General features: G+C 29.5%; 1 long non-coding RNA gene across 1 annotated transcript in view; it reads left to right on the top strand.

Moving 5' to 3' along the window:
• Positions 1-453: 453 nt before the first annotated feature.
• LOC106689942 (uncharacterized) overlaps positions 454-20,165 on the top strand; it is a 57,428-nt gene continuing 37,716 nt past the window's right edge. The window contains exons 1-3 of the long non-coding RNA XR_001344516.2: positions 454-728; positions 806-976; positions 16,384-16,492. This is a non-coding gene — a long non-coding RNA (uncharacterized lncRNA). The remainder of the gene's footprint in view (positions 729-805; positions 977-16,383; positions 16,493-20,165) is intronic.

Below are 20,165 nucleotides of genomic sequence, written 5' to 3'. Positions count from 1 at the left end.
GTGCTCAAATTTTAGGTATTACAAAAAGGATAATCTGGTTTCTAATCTAGATCCAATTGCGACATAAGGAGTTCAAATTGAATTCTTTTACAAAAATCTTCATATAATAATTGTAAAATTTCAATTTAACATGAGCAGATGTATTACCAACTTTAGTCAATCTAAACATTTGTAAAAATTACCAGTAATAAACATATTTTAGGAAATTGAAAGTTAATCATTTTACAATAAATAATGGACTGGTTCTTTAAAATTCATGGATACTGTGATATATGATTCCGATTACTTATGAATATGAAAACAATCCGTTACTTTTTTTTTCATAAATACTGGGAATTCTTTCAAATTTATTATGAAATTGAATACATCTATAAGTAATAGAAATTTTTGTTAATAAAATAAGATAAGAAGGTAGGATCTAAATGACCTTTTTAGTTGTTATAAGCACTTCTTTATCTTAACGATTAATGAATTGACTAGTGAAGAAGATATTTCGATATAGGCGCTATTGATTTCGAAGAGTTTCCCGCTTCTGCTCGTCCAAGCTAGTTATAACATTAATAAACTTACAAAATGGATCGGTACTTGTCGCAATTTTTGGCAACACTAATTATTTCTATTATCTTCACAATCAACAGAAGTTAAAACCTCAATCAGCACTACTCTACAGGTCTCAGAATGAATTATTAGACATTATACATTCATTATTGTAGGTGCAGGTTCTGCAGGTAACTTGAGATATTTTATAATTATTTCAATTTTGTAATATGTACCTAATTTAAAAAAAAATAATAATGAGTTACAGATTGTGTACTTGCAAACAGACTTACAGAAAATCACAACTGGAGTGTTTTATTAATAGAAGCAGGTGGTGATGAAGATACCATATCTGACATTCCACTCTTGTCTGACTTGAACTGGAATTCTGTTAAAGATTGGAACTATACAATGGTTAAACAAGAAGAAGCATGTTTAAGTAATGACTTATTTCATTTGGATTTTTTTAAAAACTAATATCTATATGATACTCAGATCTATGATTAGTATTAGATAGTAGTATTAGATATATGAAATCTTTTTTTCTAATTTAAAAATGTTTCAAAAATAATAATCTGTGATGGTTTGATATAATTCAGTATTCTTTTCTGAAAGATTTTATTTAATGCAATCAATTTGAAAGATAATAAAGGGTACTATACTATACATATCTCTTACCAGCCTTTGAAATAGTAACATAAAAAAAAAAAAAAGGCAATCCAGGACTTTTGTTTCATTGGTTTGACTTATCTATCATTAAAAATACAAGAATTTGTTTTGAGGTAATGGTCAAATGTCATTTTTTTTTAATGCGGTATCACTAGAATACTTGTTTCATGCCTTATAGCACTGGTTCTAAAAATGTTTTTGCTCTGGTAACCTTTAATATTCAGAGCATCCTACTTGCGGTGAATAAAATAATTTCGTAGCACCCTTGTTAACCTAAAAAATTATATATATTTATATAAAAATTATTTATATAATGGGTTTAATCTATCACTTTGAACAGCTCTGATGAAGCCCTGCAAAGTGGGGCAAAATGTTGGACATTAAATGATGATGAACTATTTGTTCTTTTTTGACCGCAACCCTGACCATCTTCTTATATTAAAAAAAAAAATCGATCAATTATTTTAATATTTTAAGAAAGTGGCAATCGTTTGAAGTAGAGGAGAATCAGTTGCATCTTCTTTAATTTCTAGAAGCCAAGGTGCTGAGGATGGTTGTTGAAATTGAACAGAACATATAAAACTATATAATAAATTTTATCAAGCAGTTTGATACTGTTTTCAGCTTGAGTTTGACTGTAACTCTGACATTCATTGTCTCCTAGCTTAATACTGCCAACTATTGTATCTTAATGGAAGATCGTTGATTGATCATGTGTGATAACAAAAGGAAGGTGGTTCGAGTGTGGTTGAAGAACAAACTTAAATAATAATAAAACAAAAGTGAGCCAACGTTTTGCCCCATGTTGCAGGGCTATCATTAAATCATAATTAGCCACACCTTTGTTCAACCATGATTTAAGTGTTATTTTAGTATTTGTATCTTTTTTAGCCCTGATGAAGCCCTGCAACATGGAGCGAAATGTTAGCTCACATTTATTAGTTTTATTACTATTTGAGTTTTTTCTTTGACCGCTCCCAGACCATCTTCCTTTTATTTTATCTTAAGTTTTATATCGAATGATCATGTGACATCCTCAACACCCTATAATCAAGATCACCCCTTACTGAATTCGAAATGCGTAACTTATCTCATTAAGGTTATGGACCAATACATAAACGTTTTAACAGAGATCTTGGTAAAGCAATTTTTGAGAGAGGCAAAATCTTAATTTTCCCATAATATTGACTAGATTTCCCAACTGTATGAAGATTTTTGATTTTTCAACTATATTATGGGATATTTAAATTTCAACTTTCAGCTTGCCTGAAAAGTGAAAACACCTATGAACATTGATACCAGGCAACATTACTATTTTATTTATAATGAAAATCATGATTTATATCAAATTTCTTAACTTTAGAAGTATAGATGTTGGTATTCAGAGATATGAAATTGTAGTAATTCCGATTAGAATGCTCACAATTTTCACTGTTTTATGTAGGCTCTCAAATTTTCCAACTCTTTGAGGTTTTAAATTATTGGGGGAGATAAGATAATAGACCCTGTCCCTCTTATGGAGACATCTTTGAGTCTCAATCTATAGCAAAGGGAGAGCTGAGACTATAGCTAAACAGCTGCTTATGATAATCCTATTAGCCAATCCATTTTTGCTTCATGTATTTGTTATAAATCTATTAGAACAGGCATGATTCGAGATTTGGATGGATATTTTCAAGTTGCTACAAAAAATACCACTGCTGCACAAACACATACCTCATGTTACATTACAAAACTCGAGCAAAAAAAAAATACATACATTATAAATTGAAAACATTGTTGACAAAACACAGACCGTCTATACATTACTTCAAAATGTTTCATTCCTGTAACGATGACAGAGAAACTTCATAAAAATTTTAACACATTCTTTTTTGCTGTAACTGATTTCATTGGTATGATTTGAAATAGAGCTATGTCATGCAAGAAGTCATATTACTGAGAGACACAAAAGTTACTATGCAAAACAAAGAAAAAAAAGATCAATATCAGTTACTTAGTTTTGGGACTCGTCAAGTTGTAATTATATTTATTCTGTAAGTCTGTATATATACATGAAGGGTCAGATGTTCAGTATTTTATAAGAAAGTACTATTTATAGAAGTAGTGGAAGGAGGTGATTTATTTAACTAACTGATTTTCCCCTCATTATGGAGGCTGTTGGGTGTGCACCTGAGCTCTTAGAACCATAGGCTTGATTCACTGCTGATTTAACAGAATCATAATTAATTATCTGCCTAGCCGAATTTGAACCCAAGCTCGTTAAATAGTAGCATAGTGCTATAATATATCTATTTCACTGAGTTGTTTATAACTATGGAAGTTTATTTCTTTTAATGCTTATACTAAATTATTCTAAATATAATAAATGCTTCAATAACAGTATAATAATATATGATATATAACATATAATAAAATATGATATATGGTATAAAATATAATATATGATATAAAACATATAATAAAAAATGCTTCAATAAAGAGAGTTTTTAATTTTGGAGTCCCTAGGACTCTTCAACACATTGAGTATAAAAATTACTGGTTATGTCCGGTATATGTTCAGAGGAAAATATAATAGAGAATTGGCAGTGGATAGAGCTAAATTACGAGAAATTAAAAGTTCATGCACACTTCATTTGTTGTGGATATGCGAAATCCCAACTTGCAATATTGCAGTTGTACTGTGAAGTTTATTCTTGAGTTTTCAAAGGCTGAATTTATTGAAATGAATAATAGGGAGTTTGAAGAAAAAATGGGTAGAAAGATTACTGACAACTTTAAGAAACTTTAGAAAAATTACTTCTAAATGTGCCTCTTAGACTTGTGTTAGGACTGTTTGTTATGAAACAAGATTCTGTTGGCCTGACAAAAATTAAATATGTGTTTAAAAAAAAAATATTTATTAATATTTACAACTGTATTAAAATATATACAACAAGCAAATTTCATGTTAGTTATACAATGATATAATACAAACATGTGGAGAATCTACCCATTTATAGAACCCCAATAACATTTCTAGAGGAGGTAATCTCAAGGCCATTTTTTTTTACAGGGGCCTAGAATGATTATCAGGTCTCAAAAGAGAAGCTAGGTTAGAAACAAGTGGGTTTGGGTGATTGGGAAGTTCATCATGGATGGATTGGTATCTGGTTCTGTCTAAATTAGCAACATATGGAACATTTAGGTCCTGATGGATGATTTGATTCGTGACAAAATAAGTATAAATAAATAAAATAGAATCAAGGATTTTATGAAGGATTTGGTATTGTAAGGATTAGATGCGAGAGGAATTCGTTTAGTGGAGTCCCAAAGCTCAACTCCTTAAAACCAGATAGACTTTATTAGTGTCATATAAATGAGTCTTTTGTAATTAGTTGAAAGTTTAGATTGTACACTTTTACTAATTATTTTTTAATGAAAAAAATTAATTTTCCTATTTGAAACTTTTATTCGCATTTATAACTTTATTATATTAATGTCTTAAAATATTCCTCTATAGGATGTCTGATTTATGTATGTATACATATTTTAACTTTAAGTTTAATATTTATGTATATTAGATTATTTTAAATGTATATTACTTCATTTAACTTTTTTTTTTTTTTTTTTTTTTTTTTTGTAGGGCTAACAAAATCCTGTTTCAAACATCTTACTTTTTCCTATTTATAATTTTTTTCAATATTTCCTTCTGTACTATCAAGAATTTTTAATTTCTGTTTTGGTTTTTGTTAGGTTATTTTCTACTATATTTTTCAATGCTTTGAGGAGTATAAAAATATATAAATATAAGATACTTAATAATAAAAGAATAAATAGAAAAAAATAATGTAGTAAATATATTGAGGTGATAATTATGAGAGATAGTTGACCGTGGATGTCTTATACGAGGAGAAGATGGTTGGAGGTGCGGTCAAAATAAAACACAAATAAGTTGATGTAACTTATTCAATTGTGTCAACGTTTTGGCTAGAATTTCTAGCCTCAGGGCTAAGAACAGAATAAGATAACAACGAACGAAAACAGAAAATAAAAAATAAAATATAAACAGAATGACATAAAGTAATTAATTTTACAGAATGGAATTAATAAAATAAAGTGATGAGAGAAGTGGAAAATAAAATGTATACATAGGTAATTGAATAAGTAGGTAAAATACAAAAGTAAAATACTCCAAATTAAAAAATGCGTTACAAGAATGACTAAGTGTTTTTAAAAGGAAACGTTACAAGTGGGTAAAAAATAAAAAGTAAAAAGTAGAAAATATCTAGAGGAGGAAAGGAAAGCGTGTGAGAGGGTTACGACAAATGTTTTTTGAATAATGTTAAAAATATATATATATGTTTCAGGCATTATACCAGTTATTAAGTTATTTCCATCATTATTCATTAATTCATGATCTAATATTCTTTTTTTATTGTTTAACCTTTTTTTGAAAATTCTAACTTACTACAACATTATTATCAATATTTAACATAAATCAATATTTAATATTTATCAATATTTAGTATTGATCAATATTTAATTATTATTACTGTAATATTATGTTTCATTTATTTTAGAATAGGCTAAAAATTTCTTTAATAATTCTAAACCATAAAGCTGTATTTTTAGTCTAGTGTTTTAGTATTCTAAAACTATGTAAATCTTTCTTAAAATATTTTTTCTTATGTTGTTTCTTTAATAATGGCTGTTTATTATTAGTATATTTAACTCTTTAAATATCAAGTATTATTTATTTAAATACAAAATTCATTTATCTGTATCTAACAATATTTTTATCATAGCCTCATTAATGGATTAGCTATGTTAGACTGAAACTATTTGTTTTTTCTCTCTACTATTCTGTTAATCCTGTACTATTTTATATATGTATATAATCTATTTAGACTATGCCTATTTAAAAACCAACTTGAAACTTTGTTTATTTTTATTATTAATTTTTAAAATATTTTATTTAATTATTGATGTCTGAGTTATATTCTCCGATGTTTTTTTACAATGTTTTAAAAATACCACATTTTGTTTATTTTTCATAATATGTACTGGTTCTAAATTTTTTATAGTTCTACTAATTTTTGCTGTATCTAAATTTGTTTACTTTCACTTACTGATTTACAGAATATATAGTAAGTGAAATAACAAAAAAAATCAAGTCTTACAAAATGGTCTGTGTGCATCATGCGTGTGAACAGTCTAGCTCAGAAAAAAAGAAAATGTTTTACAAAACTGAAATTACATATTTAGCGCATGTGTATGCCTGAAATGTTAAAGCAACATTATTATTAAAATCGACCTACCAGAAGTGCCACTTTAGATAATCAATTATAACTTTTTTTAGGATATTCTCTAAAACCGATCAAATGATTGTTGTTAAACTCAGTAAATAAATTAAATTAAGTGTTCTATGATATCAAATAGTTCGTATATTTATTGAAATAGTTTAAATTGGCTTAAATGACGAATTTAAAAAAAAATCTTCATATAGAGTATTTTTAATTTTGTTTATTTGAAATAAATTACCAGTTTCCATTGTTAGCAATAATAAACAATAGATAAATACAAAATATTATTATATTTTATAATCTTATAGAATTTGGTAAATAATTAAAGGAGAAATAGACTTATTTCCTCCAATTGCATTCATATATAAACAGCTTCATTATCTTTTGTTAAACTGTTCTATTATTGGCAGAAATGGAGTTGATATTTGTTATTTTTACCTTGATAACACTGAAAATGGGAATTTTTGTTGTACATGAATATTATTTATTAGAATTGAATAAATAACTATATTTAACTATATTGTACTTTGTTTAGAGGATTAATAGAATCTTATTCAATTTATGAAATAATAAAATGTAGACTATAACGGTCTTAAGCACAATGGAATTGGCTACGTTCAACTTACAATCAAAGATCATAAACGTGAGAGTACCTCGAAAGCTTACTTGAATCCTATTGAAAATAGAAAAAACCTTCACATCATTAAAAATACTTTTGTAACCAAGATTATTATTGAAAATAAACAGGCAAAAGGAATAGAATATTTTCATAAAGGTAAATCATACCAGTCAGCATCGGATAAAGAAGTTATTTTATCTGCTGGTACCATTGATTCACCAAAAATTCAAATGCTATCTGGCATTGGACTTAGGAAAGAGCTAGAAAGACATGGTATAGATGTAATTCCCAACTTGCCAGTTGGTGAAAATTTTCAAGATCATCCTATGGTAGATTTGTATTTCAGATTAAATAATGCTCATACTTTCGTAGAAGACTTATGGAAAACTAATGATAGCATGTTTCAATATGTTGATAAGCACTCAGGATCCCTCGCAGGAGTCGGTGCAGAAGCCACTGCTTTCTTCAACACTTATGATAAGTCTAAGCCACCTAATTTTCAGATTGTATTCCTTACTTTTGTCCTTGGATCCAACAACAAAAGCATTATAAGGCTCCTTACGGCATTATAAGTCTCGAACCAAGGAGCATTGGTACACTTAAGTAATCGTTTTCATGATCCACCATTAATAAATCCAAGGCTGTTAACCAATCTTGGAGATAAAGAAGTTCTAAAAAAAGGCTTAGAAAAAGTTTTTGACTTATGAGAGCACCAACAATGATGGAGCATTCTCCTAAGTTATATACGAAGTACCAACCTTTTTGTGCAAACAAAACGGACAGTAGTTATATACATTGTGCTATTTATAATTATTCAGGTTCTTTTGCACATGCACAGATAGGAACAGTAGGAACAGTGAAAATGGGTGCTGAAGATGATGAGACAGCAGTTCTGACTCCTCAGTTAAAAGTCAAAGGAATAGAAAACTTAAGGGTTATTGATGCTGCAGTTATGCCAACAGTTCCTAAAAGAAATACGAATGCTCCTACAATCATGCTCGCAGAAAAGGGTGCTGACATAATTAAACGATCTTATATGTGATTTGTATATTTTTGGAAGATCCACTTTATTTATCCTTTTGTTCCAAATTTCTGATTGATTGATATTTATAAAAAAATAATTTTATTTAAGAAAAATTAATTGCATTTTAAACTTTTTTTGTTTCATTTTTTTTTAGTACTACTGTATAATCATTTTTCAGTGGTTTGGTAACAAACTTATAAAAATTTTTTTATCAGTGTGGTTATTTGGATAGTAACTTTTCAGAAGGTCATTTTGGTTGATTTACTGTAAAAATTGATTTAGATATAGTTTGTAAATTTTTATCATAAATAAATAGATTTCTTTTCTTTTATTACTTTTAACTTATTCATTTATTCTATTTTACTCATTCTTTTAACTTGTTCTGATATTTTTTATTTCTAAATGTTACTATTCTTTATTTTCTAATTTTACATATTCCTTTTGGCATTTAGTGTAAATTTGTGATTCATTTGAAAATCTTCACATAGGATTAAGATGAATTCATAAGTGGAGAAACCTTCCAATAAAGACACTCCTGACTTGGTACATCCACCTAATGTAGCAGATCCCTGCCCCAGAGGCATTTCAGTTTTGTTGGATTGTGTCAGTCAGTAATGTTTGAACCAGTAGGTTGGGATTTCCAATGAGTGAGACATTAAAAGTTTTGTAATTTTTTTTTATTTTGTCAGGCACAAAGGGTATGTCCAGGCCCTTGTGTAATGATTTGTTTGTGATGTGAAAGGGACTGTGAATGATGTACCATACAAATTTCAATTAAAAGATCTGAATGATCTGAAGGTGGGATTTTTTGCTGGGGGTCCACACCTGAGTGGTGTAATTCCATATCGGTATAAGCAGCATGTTGTATATTTTAATTGTAGGAAGATAGTTCGGGTGGTGGTCAATAAAGGTATCAAAATGGTAGTCAAAACTATCTATTATTAACGAACGTTTCGCCCCACTTTCCAGGGCTTCGTCAGGGCTGTTGTAATTAACAGTCGACAACTGGTTTATTTGTCATCCTTGTTTCAATCACATTACTTCCTATGGTAAACTATCTTCTAATTTGTATATTTTAAGTTTGTAAGTAATAATTATTTTTATGATGATATTGTTGATGTAGTTGATGATTCAGTCTTTTTTTTTCAAAGTTGTCATATGTGATTTCCAGGTTATAACTATTTATATAAATATTTATTATAATTTATAATATTTATATATTAATAAATTGAATTGCCTCACAATCTGTGCAGAGGATGCTCCCGTTTTCGTGACTTCTCTCAAAGTCACCTGTTTCACACGATTGGAAAAATTTGGAGGTCTTCCATCTCTTTCCTTTTTCCCATAATTGTCTGGGCAGCAATTTAAAAAGTTTTTGGCTAATCCTGGGAGCAGTTTATCTCATGAGCCACCTCTTCCTATGTCCATTATCCTTTCCTACTCAATTTCAGTGAGTAGTTCCGCACAGCATAATTAAAGAAAAGACTAATTAACCCAAAGTCATACAGTTTAAAAAAAAATATATATAATCTCTTTTCAAAAGTAGGAAGAAAACTGAGGTGGTATTAATCCATTAATACACCTGACAATAGAAAAATAAACATTGAGTTTTTACTTATTCACAGCATAAACAAGATTTTTTTTTTACAAAATCTGATTTTCATAAATTATCAAAGGCCATTTAAAGCTTCTTGCCAATCTAATAACATAAAAAGAAGTCTAAAAAATTTATTGTGTTATGAATTTACTTTTAAATTTTATAAATACTTCAATTTTCTATGTCGAGTCTATAGTTTTTTACAGGCCTGTATATATTTTTTCTTCCAACTTCAATGTTTCAGGCCAATCCTATCGATTTTTAAGTTGCTATATCTGAATTAATATATTATCCAATTTACTAGTTACCAACCAAATTTGATTAGTTAATAATGTCTTTGGAATTATAATGTGTATAAATTGCTATGTACTGTCTCAGGATTTAGTCGGGATACAAGGATAATAGCTGAAGGCAATTATCCAAAATAAGTTAATTAATTAATTTATATTGAGTCCTGCAAAACTAATATTATAATTGGATTCTTTTCTACAGGCCTTTTGTGTGTTTACCAGTTTACCAATTAAATTCCTTTATATTTATAAAATGTTGTTACCATTAATTATATAATATAATAAGTGGTGGTATTGGGTAATATAATAGTATATAAAATATTTCAAGGAACAAAGTGTTTATTTACACTGATATGATTAAAGGAAATTATAATATGATTGAAATGATTCAGATAATTGGTTTACCATAAAATATTGTTTACATTATGCATTGTTACCTAATGTATCTAAATAGCTTCTGATTTGGATGATTCATGTTGTGAGGTATAGTAACTTGGGTTTTGTCGTTGCTGTGGAGTTCCATTTCTGAAGAGCCCTTCTCAGGACCTCTTCTCTAGCCTGTCTTCTTATTTCTGTGCCTCTACCACATCTCTCTCTGTCTTCACTTGATCCAAAAAGGAATGTCGCCTTTTTAGAATCCTATTTCTCATTAGGTATAAGTTACAACGCCCCCTAGGTGAGGGTCTCTTCTAGGTCCTGAGATGGGGTGGGAACCCACTGCCGATCACAGGGTATATCGATCTTTACCTCTTAATAGCTTTTGTCTCTTCAGCATGTATGACCCATTAACCGCTTGGAAAGAACTGTGGTTCACAATTGGAAGGAACTGTGGTTCACAAAGCTGTGGTACACAAACACAGAGGTACCCTTAGTTTGTTGAGAAGTATCCCTTCTTGAAGAACAGGTATCAGAGCAGATGTGGCTAAATTATTTTACGACATTCATCATATTGTGGGAATTGTCAAAACCTTGATATATAGCAAAATGTATTTATAGTGCCAATTATTGAACCTGTTTGAACACGCTAAATTTATTGGTACCAAAGATAAAGATATGTGATATTCAATATTCATTGATTATCAATTGCAGTTAAAATAGGTATTGTACATCTAAGAAGAGTCTGTGGGAAACAGAGGGAGAAGGGTGCTCAGGGATAAACCAGGGATATTTTTTTTTTTTTTCCGAACCCTATAAAAAACAGAAATAAAATGTGAATTAGTAGTGCATTACTGTGTAAAAAAGAAAAAGTAATTCGTGTTGTGTCTTACCTTTTACTACCTTTGGTATTTTAAGGTTACCTGTTATTTTTAATTTTACATATGAGTTATCCATTCAGGAGCTATTTTGAGTCCAGAGGTGAGGGGCCTTCTTGTGTTATATAAACCAGGGATAAACTCATTTTAGAGGTACCTTACTTACCTGTGCCTTTTGTACTTTACTTCCATGTTCATGGGTAGTTAATGCAACTAATATAATTCATGAATAGACCGCAGTTTTGTTTTGTTATTACTGAATACCTAGCTAGTCCAATACAAATTTTGTTGTAAAAATAAATAAGTACATGAAGAAAAAATACGAATAAAAACGATAACTAAATAAAAACACAGGGCATCCAAAGTAAAAGGCAAATCTCGGCAGCTCACAAGTAGTTGTAGTTCATTTACTGACCAACAGATAGTAGCAATGTGGCCAGAAGTGAAACTTTTGTAGCGTATCTATAACTTTTTTGTTAGCAGTTTTTTTATTAGACAGTCAGTTTGGCCGTGGAAGGCATTTGAGATGATTGTTGTTGTTGTTGTCTGGGGCTTTAGGGCGTAAAACCCAAAGGTCATCAACGCCCATGTTTCGTGCTTTATATTCTATTTCTATAATTTCTATTTCTATAACTCTATTTCACTTTCAATAATTTCGAAAAAAAATTTAAATAATTACTTCTGTTGGTATTTTTTATTACCTATAACAGATTTTCTGGTTTAAATCTTATTCAAAAGGCCATTCCTTTTTAAGAAAACTAAGACCATTTCCACGTTCTTCTGGTCATCATTCAGAGCATCCGATACACTCGGTCCTACTCCCAATCTACTCAAGTTCGCAGAATAAAAATGACATTTCTCAAATATGTGACTGATCGTAAGTACACTGTTGCAGTATTGACACTTTGGCGGTGGCTGCTTACTGATAAGATATCTATGAGTTAAACTCGTATGACCTATTCTCAATCTGGCAATAGCTACCTCCTCCCTGCGATTGGAACGCTTTTGATGTGGTCCATGGTTTTTTTGATAATTTTTAATTTGCTTGGCGGGCTTTCATCCCACATGGCTTGCCAACTAGATAATATCTCATTTTTCATTTGGAAGACTTATTTCTTGTGGTGTCAGAATGGCCGTGCCATGACCTGGAAGAGCAAGTGCTTGTTTAGCTGCAATGTCCACCAGTTCATTTCCAGTGATCCCCACGTGACCCGGCACCCATATAAAGAAAACAGTTTTTCCCAAGTTTTCGAGCATGTTGGTATAATAGTGAATTTTTTTTTTTTGGGGAATTTTTTTTGAGAAGATTGTATTCGACATTCTGTACCTTAATTAATTAATAATAAATTAGAATTAATAATTGAAATTGGCTCAAATCCAGATTATACGATTTTCATTTAAGTTCTTTGTTCATTGATGAAGTATCATTACTTATATAGGTAAGGGGGGTATTGACATATCACTGGCAATGTTAAATATAGATTAAAACTTTACATGGATAATTCTTATTGATTGATAAAATAGTTGAATTATTGGTGGGAAAAACAACTTATTTTCATAACTTGTAATTTTGTATTATTTTTTGATAGTCAATATTTCAGGTATAAATTAATTTGAATTAACTGATAAAAAAGAAAAAAAAATTTGGTCACCTGTTTTAACCTCATAACTGCTCTAAGTTGTAACTAAACAAATAGTACAAGAGCCGGAAAGAAAAAAAGGCAGTTATATCACCCCAATTTTTGATTACTTTAATGAAATCTAGGTATAATTAATTACTAGTCAAGACTGATGAGTCTGCCTAGTATAGGTACAGGGAATAAAAAATGGCTGCTTTTTCAAAACGTTAAAAATAATTAATTTTTTTATTCGGAGCTCTGTATCTTTAAAACTACAACACAAAAAAATCTAAGAGAACATCATTTAAAGAAGAGTAAATTTGCTGAAATAGAAGCCCTAACAGAGCTATTTACGTCCAATAGTTCTCGAGATATAGCTCGATTATGCTTTTAAAAAGCAACATTTCTTAAAAATGTACTGAAAGATCAGTAGTTAATTAATTTATTTCGAGAAATCTATATCTCAGGAACTATGTGACATATAAATGTCTATTAGCACTCAAATTAAAGCTAGTTTAATGTACTATAAAGTAGTTTATGGACTTTAACTTGGTAGGAATAGTAGTATTTATGAAATTTGCTATCATTAGCAAATAGGACTGTTGTTCCCTAAGGGAATAGTAGTTTTCATGATATTTCCTAAAATAAATTGGTTTATAGTTGTTCGGACGATAAGTTTGATTTATGAAAAACTTTATTTCAGAAACCGTAGGGCGTACAGATTTCTGTCAGCACTCAAATTAGAGCTAGTTAAATTTACTATAAAATAGTTTATAACGTATATCTTTGTAGGAGTTGTAGTTTTTATGATATTTGACAAAACAAATTCACAAACTGTTAATTTCTAGTTGTTCGTATAAAAGTTTTGATTTTTGAAAAAAATATATCTGTAGACCCATTAGACACACATATGCCTGTCAGCACTAAAAATATAGGAAATAGTTCATGACACTTATCTTCGTAAGGGTAGTAGTTTTTATGATATTCACATATGAATATAAAGTTGGCAAATGAAAATGTGTCTGAACAACAATAAATCAATTTATTTTAGCAAATATCATGAAAACTACTACTACTACGGCGATAAACGTCATAAACTACTTTATAGCCCTTTAAACTAGCTTTAATTTGAGTGCTAATAGACATCTGTACGTCGAATGTTTTTTGAGATATGGAGTTTTCAAAATAAATTCACTAACTACTGATCTTTCAGTACGTTCTGTACATCAATTTTGTGAAATGTTGCTATTTAACAAGCTATGTAAGATTTTCTATTGTTGTTGGTAGTTTTTAAGATTTAGAGATTAATGTGAAATTTTGCACGATTGTAATACTTCCCCTCACTATGTATTCCAAGTGAAAATAAAAAACGATAACAAATTGTTTCCCAAAATGATAATGATATAAATATGTAATTTTGTGGAGTAAAAGAATTATAAACAAATTAGATACTTCCCCAGACACCTTCCACTGGTTACAAATCATTATGTTTCTTTAAAGTAGGAGCTGCTTAAAATTCAAAATGGCTGCTAAAAAGCACTATCCAAGCTTAGATTTGTCTAGAATTTTACTTAAAGTTATGTAATCCACTGAATGAGTTTCATTGATGTAATTAGATATTGTGAATGAACAGTATTCTTCCTAATTTAAATTTTTTATATTTTGTTTTATTGCGTTTCGGGGCTGTCATCCCATCATCAGGTTTGTACAAACAAATTCACAATAGTCATTCTATGCATGCAACAATTAATAAATATACCATAGTTTATTTTTTTAATTTGAATAAATAAGGCGCTGACGACACATGTATACTTTTTGTAAACAACGACCCAACTAATGCATCACAAACACTTCAGGCACACATAACATCTATTGAAGAATGGTGTGAAAACTGGAGAATCAAAATAAATCCTGAAAAATCCCACCAGATCACCTTTACTCTCCGTCGTAAACCTCTGCCCTCCTGTCCTACAGTATCCTTTCTAGATACACCACTAACACATGTTGAACAGATTCGATACTTAGGACTCCATCTTGACAAGAGACTTACTTGGAATCCACACACAAGACTGAAACGCCAAGAAACTGCTCGTAGATTCCGATTGCTACAACACTTACTTGACAAACGCTCTAAACTTCCCATTCATTACAAAAAATTAGTATACACTACAATAATCAGACCAATTTGGACATATGGAATTGAGCTCTGGGGCTCCACCAAACCATCAAATTCTTCCCGCATCCAATCGTTACAATCCAAAATTCTACGTAAAATCCTTGATGCTCCTTATTACGTCACAAATAAACTCATTCATAAAGACCTTAACATCCCATTCGTTGCAGATTTGACCCAAAACAGATATGCGTCTTTTTATTCCAAACTCCTTAACCATCCTAACCCATTAATTCTTAATCTTTCATCCTTAACAATCCCTGATAATCCTCCGAGGCGTCTGAAAAGAAGATGGCCACGGGACTTTCTAGTTTAAATTAATGTTTGAAGTACCACCAATGGGTGGTTCCTTCCCAAGATTTTCAAGTGTATATGAAACATACTACATATTTACCAATTGTATTATTTTGTACAGTTGTAAATTACAATAAATAAATAATAAAAAAAAATAAATAAATAAATAAGGAAATTTAAACTCTAATATAGCTTCTTGAATCAGGTTATTTTTACCATTGATAACAAATAGATTACAATCTCAATCAAATCTTTCCAACCTCTGTTTCACAAAAGATAACTAAATATTAACAATATTTTCTTAAATTATATTACACCAGCACACTAATGTATTAAATTCATTACAATTACCAATAATATTGTACAACATTAAATTACTAAAGGATTTACTATATCTATGTAATATGTACATACATTTTTGGTATCTGCTTTAAAATCAATTATTGTATTATTAATTAAAATCAACCAATGTATATATTGCTTCTTTTATTTTTTTTATGTCTTATGTGATTTACTATGTCTACAATTTTTGGATTTTTAAAATCAAAATCATGTTTAAATTCTATACTACGTTATGCCAGTGTTGTTGGGTTGATTTTTTTGATATTTTTACAATTACTCTTGTTTTGCTCAAAATTAAAATCTAAAAAATTAAAAACTATGTTTTAATTTTTTAGATTTTAATTACTAAAGACTAATAAGGGAAACATAAAATGTTATATTAAAAGATACATTTAATCAGTAATTGTTTTTAAATTTAAAAATGAAATTGTACTATATTTATTAATTGTTGCCAGCCTAGAATGAATATAGTGAATTTGTTTGTAGTTATCTGATAATGGGGTAACAGCTTCGAAACGTCGTTATAAAATGTAATGAAATGAAGTATAAACAATTTAAATTAGGAAGAGTAATTTTCATTCACCATGTCTAAAGACTTTTAATACGTCAAAAACACAAAATCAAAGAATTAGTTCCGCTTAATAATTATTTATTCCTAATATCTACTCTACTTATCCACAGAAGGCGCCACCACACCGTGACAGCAGTTGAACCATGCGGACAATGGAGTGACTATCCAGCATTAGGTCTGATTTAGGATTTTTCACAAAATGGCGAATGGATAATTAAGGTACGTCTCTACTTTTCCATTTTTTCCATAATATTTGACCGTAGATTAATAATTAGAGAAGATGGTCGACGTGTGCGGTCAGCAAAAAGAACATAAATAAATAATTTGTTTTTTTGCTGAACGCATCCCCTAACTATCTTCTCCAATAATTCCATTATTTTCCTTTTTCACACACAGAGAAAAAAAACTTTACGAAGATAGACGTCACAAACATCTTCATAGCACATAAAACTAACTTTAATTTGAGTGGTAATAGACACCTGTTTGTCGAATGGTTTTGGAGATATAGATTTCTCAACATAAATTCACTAACTTCTGATTTTTCCGTGAATTTTTTATGAAAAGATGCTTTTTAAAAAGCTATATCTCGGGAACTATTGAAAGTAAATAGTTCTATTACTCATATTTTAGCAAATTTACTCTATTTTAGATTAGTCGTTTTAAGGATATAGAGCTCCGATTAAAAAATATATTTTTTTCAACGTTTTGAAACAGCCGCCATTTTTTATTCCCTCTACCTATATTTGGCAGAATAATTAATTTTGACTTGGAAATATTTATAGTTATACAGTTTTCATTAAAGTAATAAAAAATTGGGGTTAAATAACTGCCTTTTATTCTCCTCTTGGACTCTTATACTAGTGGCTTTTTATTGTTTGTTAGATAAATTAATTTTGTTTACTTTTATTTATGTTATCCCAATTTCTTACTTTTACTTATTCACCTATTCAAACCATTAAACTCATTTATCTCAATTTCAATTTTAATAAATGCTTCCATCCTCTACTTACATACGAACAGTTGGCCAACTCAACTTCTCTTTGGAGCACATATTGTAAATGATAATTGATATTAAAGTCCTTCAAAATGATAACAGTGGCATTTCAAGTTCAAATCGGGAATTAGAGAAATATATCATCTTTCAGTATGATCAAATACGAGCTTAAAATTAATTTAAACGTTCTAGACTAGGTCTAACTTGAGTATTAAATATTTACTTTCATCAATTTTCCTAATCAAAATGAAAAGTTAACTTTTTCAATCTCGATATTAATTATGTTTTTGAATTAAAATAATAACAAACTTTCGTAATATAGAAAATTAATTACTTTCTTGTTTACTGAAATAGGTGATCTGGATATTTTAAGCCCCAAATTCTGTTTTTTTTCCTTTTCATTCTGTATTTTTTACTTTCACTTACCTGTATATGGAAACAAATGTGCGTTTTGAGGTACCCTTAGTCAAAAATATTAAGTATCCCAAACAACCTAAATAAAAAAAAACAACCTCAAAAAATTTGTTTTTCTCAGCCTTCTGATAAATTTTATTATTTCTTTATTATATTCATTTTACTATTTAAATTATAGCGAGTAGGTTGTTCAATTTACAGCATGTCACAATCTCACAAGAGGAGATCATAACACAAAAAAAGGCCATCCTTCACGACCGGACCCGCCCCACTAAGACCCTTAGGGAACGACAGTCCTTCTTGCTAATGATAGCAAATATCATGAAAACTACTATTCCTACTACTTAGGTCATAAACTACTTTATAGTACATTAAACTAGCTTTAATTTGATCGCTAATAGACATCTCTACGTCGCATAGTTCCTGAGATATAGATTTCTCAAAATAAATTATCTAACTACTGATATTTCCGTGCATAAGTTGCTTTTTAAAAGGCTATATCTCGAGAACTATTGGACGTAAATAGCTCTATTAGGGCTAATATTTCAGCAAATTTACTCTTCTTTCAATAATGTTCTTTTAGATTTTCTAGTGTTGTTGGTAGTTTTTAAGATATAGAGCTTCGAACGAAAAATTAATGTTTTGAAACAGCCACCATTTTTTATTCCCCCTACCTATACTTGGCAGACTCATTAGTTTTGACTTGTAATTATACATAGTTTTCATTAAAGTAATAAAAAATTGGGGTGAGATAACTGCCTTTTTTTCTTCCCGGCTCTTATACTATTATCAGGCTCACAAGAGGAGATCATAACACTAAAAAAGGCCATCCTTTGCAGCCTGACCTGCCCCACTATGACCCACAGAGAGCGACGGTTCTATATCACTATTTGAAATATTTGCTTCAAACGGAAAGAGGAGAATTAAGATAGTTTAATCGAGCAATACTTAAAAAGTGCCTGAAATTGAAAAACGTCGTAACTAATTTTTTGTATAATGGTGAGGATAGTTGCCTTCCAAATAGTTAAACAATTAAAATACATATTTAGGAGGCTATATCTCTGAGAGGCTATAGCAACTGTAATACTGCCGCTTCATGGAATCTTTCTCACCTTTTTTTTAAATTTACCAAAAACGGCTATAAAAATTTTGGTTATATTCGATATATCAGTGTACAATTAACTGGTTTTAAATTTCAGCTAGGTCTTATTCTCTTTGAAATCGGTTGGCGAGGCTTAAAATCCAAAAAAAAAAAAAAAATAATAATAATTTTTTGTTTAGAATAACCATTTCGCATTTTTACTAGTAATGAAAAATAGGTAAATATATAATATGGAAGGATTTGATAACTAACTTAGAGGTATGAGGAAAATTTTCATTTTTCAATTCACTCAAAATTGATGAGTCTGACGCCGTTGAGTGACGAAGTTGAGGCAGACGCCTAGTATACGTAGGGAGAATAAAAAAAATAGCGGCTGTTTCAAAAAGTTTAAAAAAAATTAATTTTTCATTCCTAGCTCTGTATCATTAAAAATATCTACAACACTAGAAAATCTAAGATAATTTAGGGTAGAGTAAATTTTCTTATGAAAAAAAATTTTGATTTATGAAAATATGTATCTCAAGAACCATTAGACGTATAGATGTATTCCAGCACCCAAATTAAGGCTAGTTAAATGTACTATAAATAGTGTAAAACGTTTATCTTCATAGATTTAGTAGTTTTAATAATATTTGACAAAATAAATCCACAAAATGTTGAATTATAGTCGTTCTGACAACTTTTTTGATTTATTAAACACTATATCTCAGGAATCGTAAGAGGTACAGATGTCTGCTGGCAATGAAATTAAAGATATATACATAGTTGACCGTAAAAATTGATATATAGGAAGATGGTCAGGGCTGCTGTTAAAGGAGAACATCTTCAATTTTTTAACTGTATGTTTTACGTATTTTATAAAAATTTTTACTCTTGCCATTGTTACTTATTTTTATTCTTATCATTGTATCATTTTGTATCTTTTTAGCCTTGATGAAGCCCTACAAAGTGGGGCGAAACGTCGGAAAATAAATAGTAAACTATTTTTGTTTCACTTTTGACCGCAACCCTGACCATCTTCCTATATAGAAATTAAAGATAGTTTAATGTACTATAAAGTAGTTTACAACGTTTATCTTCGTAGATAAATTATTGATATTTGCATATAAATATGAATTTTCCAGATGAACTTTTATCCGAACAACTAGTAATCAATTTATTTTAGCATATAAAATTTGCTTATTTTATTTTAAAATAAAACACACTACGCATAAAGTGAGATATAGATTTACTGCAATAAGTTCACTACAGTTTTTTCAGTACATTTTAAGGAAATTTCTAGAAACAATATATCTTGAGAAATTTTAGGCGTACATATATCTGTTAGCACTTAAAACCAAGCTATTTAAACGTTCTATAAAGTAGTTTAAGAAATTTATCTT

Source organism: Halyomorpha halys, unplaced genomic scaffold (assembly GCF_000696795.3).
Source record: "Halyomorpha halys isolate HHAL.00 unplaced genomic scaffold, Hhal_1.1 Scaffold1527.1, whole genome shotgun sequence".
NCBI classification, from domain to species: Eukaryota; Metazoa; Arthropoda; class Insecta; order Hemiptera; family Pentatomidae; genus Halyomorpha; species Halyomorpha halys.
Note: the sequence above shows the minus strand (reverse complement) of the source record. Positions and strands in the feature narration are given on the sequence as shown.